Source organism: Macrotis lagotis, chromosome 1 (genome assembly GCF_037893015.1).
Source record: "Macrotis lagotis isolate mMagLag1 chromosome 1, bilby.v1.9.chrom.fasta, whole genome shotgun sequence".
Taxonomy (NCBI): Eukaryota; Metazoa; Chordata; class Mammalia; order Peramelemorphia; family Peramelidae; genus Macrotis; species Macrotis lagotis.
This window is the reverse complement of record NC_133658.1, coordinates 340104288-340112738: the sequence shown is the minus strand read 5'-3', so window position 1 is coordinate 340112738 and position 8451 is coordinate 340104288.

Here is an 8451-nt window from a genome sequence, read left to right as displayed (position 1 = left end):
ATTGTAGAGTAGATATGTACATATTTACATTACATGAACAGTTAAAGATAATTTTGCCTCATATATATACAATAAGCACAAGCAGCAAATTCATATACTATGATTCAATAACCATTTCTGTTCTCAAGCCTATGACTTTGCCTTAAATGAATTAATACTAAACAGCATGGGCTAGGCCAGATTTATTTCACAAATGTTAATAGCCACAATAAGTAATGCTTCTCACCCCATTTTGACATTCTATAAGTTTGGATAGAGTTTTGAAAAGGAACATAAATAATAACAATTCTACATGCTCTTTCCCATTGAAGGAAACTGATGTTTTATATGCTAAGGGTCATATGGACAGAGGTGTTTACCATTTCAATCTGATTATTAGAACTTTGGAAATGTTGCTCAAAATTAGAGACTCTCTTGATTATGAAAATGCTTAGCAAAGCAGGGAACATTTGGATGAAGAGAAAAGAGATGGTAAATATTTGCCAAGTCATAAAATTTAAGCCTCACCAAAGTGGGCAGTTAGATTCTTTTTTCTCTTGACCCCTTCAGTATAAACTTCAACAAATAACATTATGAAAATTTTTCCCCAGGGACCCTTATGTGGAAGACCATTTAATGTCCTACTGAAAGAATCTTCAAAGTCTCCCCTGTGTCTATTACACTCTGTGTATATGTGTGTGTGTGTGTGTGTGTGTGTGTGTGTGTTGTTGTTGTTGCTCTAAGGCCAATATCAATATTTATCTGCAACTTGGGAAGTATTTTTCTTCCAGAAATGTGTAAGTCTTCTTTCTCTCTTACTATAAATGGGATAATTCCTACCAAACATATTTTCAAAATGAATGAGTGGAACATTAATTTCCCCATAGCCCAGCTTCCAGCATTACTAACTGTTTGCATGTGTTTAGTCTGTAGTTGGTGGCCAGGATGGTGACTGTAGAACATAAATCTCTTCACAGGGAATTAGAACACATTTCAGTCGAGTTTGAATTTTTGATGCAGTGTGCCTCATTGACTAGAATATCTCATCTTCCCCTCGTATTTCACAGCTGGAGGAAACTGAGCTGGAATATGTTAAATCAATGGTGGCAAACTCAAATAGAAATGGATCCCTGCTGGTTGCATGTTGACTTAGAAAACCACAAATTAACATTATCTATGTTTATGTATTTTTATTTATTTTGTTAAATATTTCCCAATTACATTTTAATCTACTTCCCATTGATACTGTGGAGTTCTGCAGGCCACATGAGACCTACAGACTATGAATCTGATACCTCTGTGCTAGATTATTTTGAATCACAAAACAGTAAGACCTTAGGAAAATAATAGGATGATATTTATTAAAGTCCTTTTGAGATAACTTATTCCAGGACTCTCATTTTATAGATGAGAAAACTCATAATTGCATGTGACCCATTAAATAACAGAATGATACAAAGAGTACTCAAGTTTTCTGAAATAAGTTACCAGGGAAAATTAGCATATCAAACAAACAAAAAAACAAAACAAAAAATACTACCAAAAAAAGAGCATCTAGAAAAAAAAAGATGAGTTTCTCATAAATTTGAAGGATAGACAAATTAGCTCCAGTGGTATGGCTTAAAGTGAATAAAATTATCTTGGGAGTGAAATAATTTGGAATCCTGAGAAAACCTCATAAACTATTCATACTCTGACACAGTGATTAGTCTTTACTAATTATTTCAAGAAGGTGCAAGATAGAAAGGTATCAAATGTACCAAAATAATCATAGCAGCATTTTGTTTATGAGTGGTGTGTATGTGTGTGTGTGTGTGTGTGTGTGTGTACATGTTTGTGAGTATGAGTGATAACGGCCACCCAATCAATCAGTTCTGCAAATAAAGGCAAGTGGTACTCAATTGGAAATTATTAAAAAAGATAAAATATCCCCTTTATAGAATAATATTTTTCCAAGAAATGAAGAAGAGGAATTGAGTGAAATTTGGTGAAATATTATATAAATTAATTCATAGAGAAAAAATGAGAACCAAGAGAAAAATATCTAATGATTTTCCATAATATAAATGAGGGGAAAACATCAAAGGACAGTTGAATTCTATGACCAGTCTTAGTCTTAGAGAATGGATGAACAAAAATAATTTTCCTCTTTAATAAAATGGGGGACTTTTTATCAACATGTGACATATAATTTTAGATTTGGCCATGGTATGGATTGATCTTGTTTAACAATTTTTTGTTTTTTTGTTTTTATTTTTTTGGAGGGGGGCTTTTTTTCTGAGGAAAGTTATGTATTGGAGTAGTGGGGGTATGGCATGAAAACAAAAGGCAACAATGAAACAAAAAAAATAAATAAAAGAAAAAGAAGATTGCTAGCAGAGATATGAACAATGATTACATAGGATGATTAAGTTTGGAAGGGTTGTGATATATAACATTTTAGCTGTTGTTCTTATTTGTCTTTCATTCACCAAGAGAAACATGACATCAGGAAAGCAATACCACAATTTACAAATGAATTCAAGTGAGGGAAGTCTGGGCAAAGTCAACAGGTTCACTCTTTCCTCCAGATCCATTTGTGTTTAATGACAAGCCATAGATTCATCTTTTAGTTAGGACTCATATTGTAGCATATGTTGAGTGTACATGTGTTGTAAGGCTGGGGATTGGACTGGGACATTAATGCATTGTTGGTGAGGCTGTGAACTGATCCAACCTTTCTGGAGAGCAATTGTGAATTATGCCCAAAGGGCAATAAAAATGTGCATACTCATTGATACAGCAATACCACTACTGTATCTTTATCTTGAAGAGATCATGAAAAGGGGTAAAAATTCTAGATGTATAAAAATACTCATAGCACCTCTATTTGTAAGGCAAAGAATTGGAAATCGAAGGGATGTCTATCAATTGGGGAATGACTGAACAAATTGTGATAAATGTATGTGATGGAACATTGTTCTAAGAGAAATAAAGAGGGACAGGATTTCAGAGAAACCTGGAAAGACTTGCATGAACAGATGATGAATGAGCTGAGCAGAACCAGAAGGACTTTAAACACCATAACAACAACATGGGGTGATGATCAACCTTGATGGACTTACTCACTCCATCAGTCAATAATCAGGGAAATTTTAGGGGATCTATGTTGAAGAACACCATTTATATCTAGAGAGGGAACTGTAAGGTTTAAACAAAGACTAGAGATTATTATCATCAATTTTTAAAAGTTGCCATATGTACTACATTATTTTGTTATCTCTGATGTTTTCTTTCTTCCTTTTGGATCTCTTTCTTCTCTCCACATATTCAATTTGGATCTAAGTGTATCATGGAAACAAATTTAAAGAATATATCAGAGTGCCTTCTGTTGCAGGTGGGGAGGGAAGGGAGGGAGAGTGAAAATTTTTTAAATTCAAAACCTTGCAAAGATGATTGTTAGAATCTATCATTGTAAGTAATTGGAAGACAAAATAGAGGAAAAACAAAAATGGGGATTAGAAAGAGGATATGGGAAGATATACTAAAACTAAGATAATCTGGTTAGAAGAGAAAAAATGCATTGACCAACATTAACCATGATTGTACAAAACTAGAACTTCATTAAAACATTTGGTTATTCATTGATGGTAAACTGGAAGTAACTGTAAACATTTTTATTTAGTCCCTTAATCTGACAGATGAAGAAGGTGCCTAAAGAACTATAATGATTGGCTCAAGATGGCTTAGAAATTGGCAAAAAACAAGCTTCTAATGCAGGTTCTTTCCACTGCCATGTATTTATTTATAATATAGGCCAGAAAGGACAACATAAAGTGAATACTGATATTATATTGCTTTGTAATATTAATGCAATTATACAGACAAAAATTTTCAGGAAAAAAATAATCTATTGACTTGCCTTAGCTTTCATTGAAAGTTCATCTTGTTTTGTCTGAGGTTAACAGGGGCTGCATCTCTGTCTGAATATCACTCTATAGAGAATGGTTTCCTATACATTCTTTTATTCATCCAATAAGTATTAATTATCTAATAAGCCCTAAGAATAAAGAGACAAAAACAAAAGTTGATACTCTAGAGAAGCAGAAATTCCATTTTTGTGTGTGAAATGTGATGTGGTGTGCTGGAACCAGCTATTAAATTTTCAGTGCAATTGTTTATCCCTTAGAAATCAGCAAACACATGAAATCAGCTCTTGCTTTATTGTTGTATTGATTTGTAAACTTTAAAAAATGATGAGAAAATTCATATTAAACTTAAAAGTGTTACATGTATATTTAGCGTTAAGAGCTGATTGTTAAATATTTGCCAGCACACCACTGCCATGACCATGGAAAATTAAATTAGGAAAATATAAAGGAATATAAAACAAACATCTGTCAGAAAGGCACAAAATCTTTGCAGGTCAGAATTGACTTCTTGGGTGGTTGCATTTTAGTCAAGTTTTTTGGTAAAAGCTATAGGAGGGAGGAAACTTCAATTACTAGGGATAGCCAGGAGAAAGAATGTCATATGCAAAGTACCAGCAAGGAGGTCATTTGGGGATAGAAATTAGAACATATGAAGGAGAGTAATATGAAACATACCTGGAAAGATAGGATTCAACCAGATTGTTTAAAGACTTTAAAAGTCAAACAGAAAAGGAAAGAAACCTTCAATTCTCACTTGAGTTTCCTGAGCAAAGGAATGACATGCTTAGGCCTGGGACTTAATAATATCAACTTGACACCTCTATGGAGTCTTGACTGGAGAAGAAAGAGAATGGACTCAGGGAGATGAATGTAAAGAAACATGTAGATAATTTTATTAGCTTGAGAAAGAAATTCTGAAATTCTGAAATGAGGTGCTGGCTTATGAGAAAAACACAGATGGGAGTCATATTATAGAAATAGAAGCAACAAGCTTTGGAAACTGATTGAATATGGACTGGGAGGATGAGGCAGAGGGGTTGAGGGAAGAGTTAATGTTGATATGAGCTTCTGATGCCAGATGACTGGAAGAATGATTGTGCCCTCAAAAAACAAAACCAGAAAAGTTATGAAAAAGAGATAGTTTAGGAAAAAGATAAGGATTGTTGTGTCTAAGTTGAATAAAATGCCTATGAGGCAGCAAGATGAATCAGTGGATAGAGCCTAGAGCTAGGAAAATGACTTCAAATCTGGCCTTAGATATTAAATAGCTCTATGATAGGGGAAGTCACTTAACCTCTGTTTGCCTTAATCCACTGGAGAAAAAAAAATGGCAAACCACTTTTGCATCTCTGCCAAGAAAACCCCATGGACTGTACTGAAATGATATGATTCATGGACTACAAAGAATCAGATGTGACAATATTGAACAACATAGGACATTAGATGTCCCAACAGTTATTTTTGTGAAAGTTGGGTTCCTGAGGGAGACAGACTGAATGTATAGGTCTTAGAGTCATAGAGATAAGAACTGAAACCTTGAGAACACATGAAATCACTAAGAGAGTATATGAAGATGAAGACAGACACAAACCTGAAGTCCACCTATCATTGATGGAACAGAAAGGTTGATAAAGCAAAGGAAACTGAGAAAAAATATCCATTGAGAGAGAGTGCTATTTAATAAAACCTTAAGGAGAGGGTGTCTTGGATTGAGAAAAATGGATATAGAAATTTCATGACTTAAAAATCAAATGTTATCAAGTTGTCAAAAAGGCTGAAGTTTGAGAAAAATGTAAAGCTAAGTTATTATCTAAATGTAGAAAAGATTAAAAATGGATGCAAATTAGTACAGTCACTAGACCATTATGACCAGTCCTAGGTCTAATGGAACTAATCCAATTAGAGAAAAAAAAAGTTGTTTTAAAGTAATGATAATGATGATGATGGTGATGATAATAATAATGAAAATCACAAAAGAAAAGAAATGAAAATTTAAAGGTGAGTTGACCTTAAAGTCAGAAGACCTGGGTTCAAATTCTGACCCACAGGTTATGTAAACTTGGGTAAATCACTTAACCTCTCTTGTGATCTAGATAACCCTCTAAGATTCTAAGATAAAGAGATGGTACCTTTAGTTTATAGGAGTTTCCTCACTGGTTTACATACTTATATATATATGAATATAAATATTATATATATATATATATATTTATATATATGTTAACCAATGAAAATATATATACGTATATATGGGATTTATTTACATATTTTATTTAGTGAAACCTTGTTTTTTGTGATTTTTAAATTCAATTTCTTTTTTATTGTGAATTAATCACAAACATTTGAAATATACAAAGAAAGCTTATACTTATATGAACCTCTTTCATGTAGCTCACTATATATACAGATGTTTGTTCCTGTTCTCTGAGATTAGCTCCCTATATATCTTGTAGCAACTAGACTTTTGATTGACATCTCTCTCATTAAAAAAAAAGAACTCTTTGAGGTCAGGAGCTATACTTTTACTTGTCTTTGTATCTCCAATGCTTATAAATAGTACCTGACACTCAGAAGACATTTTTTGTTGATGATGAAGTTCACATTGCAAAAGAAAATTTACACAAGACAACTTTTGGGGTAAAGATGCTCCATTTGACAACTACTACTACTAGGGAAACTGGAAGGAGGTCTGACAGAAATTAGGCATAGATCAATTTTAATTTTTTATTCCATATTTAATAATAAACTCCAAATGATGATGTGACCCAAATATAAGAGAAGGGTAGAAAATAGGTTTCACAACTATCTCCAGGGGAGACAATTGTTGCTTAATCAAGTGGTGATCATAAAAAAAAGAAATGAACAGTGGTGATTAGATGAAAATTTGTTCAGTCATGTCTAAGTCTTCATGACCTCATTTCAGGTTTTCTTGGTAAAGTTACTGGAGTGGTTTCTCATTTCCTTTTCTAGCTCATTTGACAACTGAATAAGCTGAGATTGGATTTGGAGTCAAGTCATCCTGACTTCAGGCCCAGCATTCTATCCACTGTACCACCTAGTTGCTTTATATAAATGTAAATTTTTGTCCCACCTCACCTGGATGTCTAGATCTTTATCTTGATGACTTTATTTGTTTTGTTTCTAAGCTCATTATTACCATATGTGACATGGTTCAAAATACTAAAAGAGCTATACTTTGAAATCATAGATACAAAGCATGACTTTTATTTTTACACTTAGCCTCCCCACCCCCATTTTGTTTTAAGTTAAATGGAATACCAAGCTGGGCAACAGAGAGATCACAAAACTACTCTTGGTCTTCACTTCTCATCATGAGAACCAAGAGAAAAAAGGTAATTCTTAAGTACAGCATGTTTTTATTCATTCCTAAACACAGTTGAGTAAGGATTCAATTAGGGGACATATATGTGTGGGATATGTGAGTTCTAGCCTGACAGATCTATATTCTGGAAGGATCTAGTTTTTGTAGTCTGAGATTCTTCTTCTGCCCCTTATCCTTAAAACTGGAAAAGGTTAAAGATGAATCAGTTTATTAATACTAGAAATTAACTCACTGGAACATTTTATTCTAACTCTATTCCGAGAATGTTGTTTCTTTTTTAGTATGGGGCTAAGCCATCCCCTCTCCATTAATTCCTGGTCAAATCAGCTGTTGCCAATGAAGTCCAACAGGGAAAAAATTTGTAATAATATTCCATTTAAAGTCGCCCTTTCTCTTTCCTTCCTTGTGGTAAAAAGCAATGGTGTGGGATGAATCACAAGGACTAAGAGGAGAATTTGACTAGAAAGTGGGCGAATGATGGATGGGATGGAAGTCACAACTTTCAATATGTATGAAACATCTCAGATTGAAAGGAAAGCCCATATAGTAGCTGGCTCTTTACCAAACACCTCAATATCATGTTTTGATATAACCTAAAACTTACTTAGAATTGATCTGAAATAAAAGCTTCAAAAAAAATCATGACTGATGGCTTCATTAAAATCACTTATGAATAGTTGACTTGTTTCTTTTATCACCTTAGAGAATTAAAGAAAACTTCCAAGGAAACTGGTGCTATTAGAAGGGGAGTCGAGAATAAACACAACAGCATCTCAAAAGAAAATCAATAGAATGTCAGAATTGGAATGGATCTTTGAGATCATAGGAAACCTTTATATGAACAAGAGTATACTTTACAATATATTTGACAAATGGTCATCTAGCTATTCTGGAAGAACTCCAGTGTGGAGAAGACTTTGTCTTCCCATTCTACTGAAATAAGTTATCTCTCTAAGATGTTGTTCAGACACTTGAACCACATCACTGTAGTGAATGAATTCCAGCCTTTCAGGAACAGCCTGAAGGGTGCCTGGGTCCCTGGGGGCACCTAGGTTCCAGGCAGTGGGATCATTTTCCAGACCTTCCAACCCAAGGATGGTCAAGAACAACTTGAAAGTCAGCAGGGAAAACTCTGCCAGTGCAGTGCAGTTCAGATCTCAGCATGGACCAGGAAACAGAAGTGGAAGTAGGCCTGCAGAGTCACCCAGCAGGGAGCCA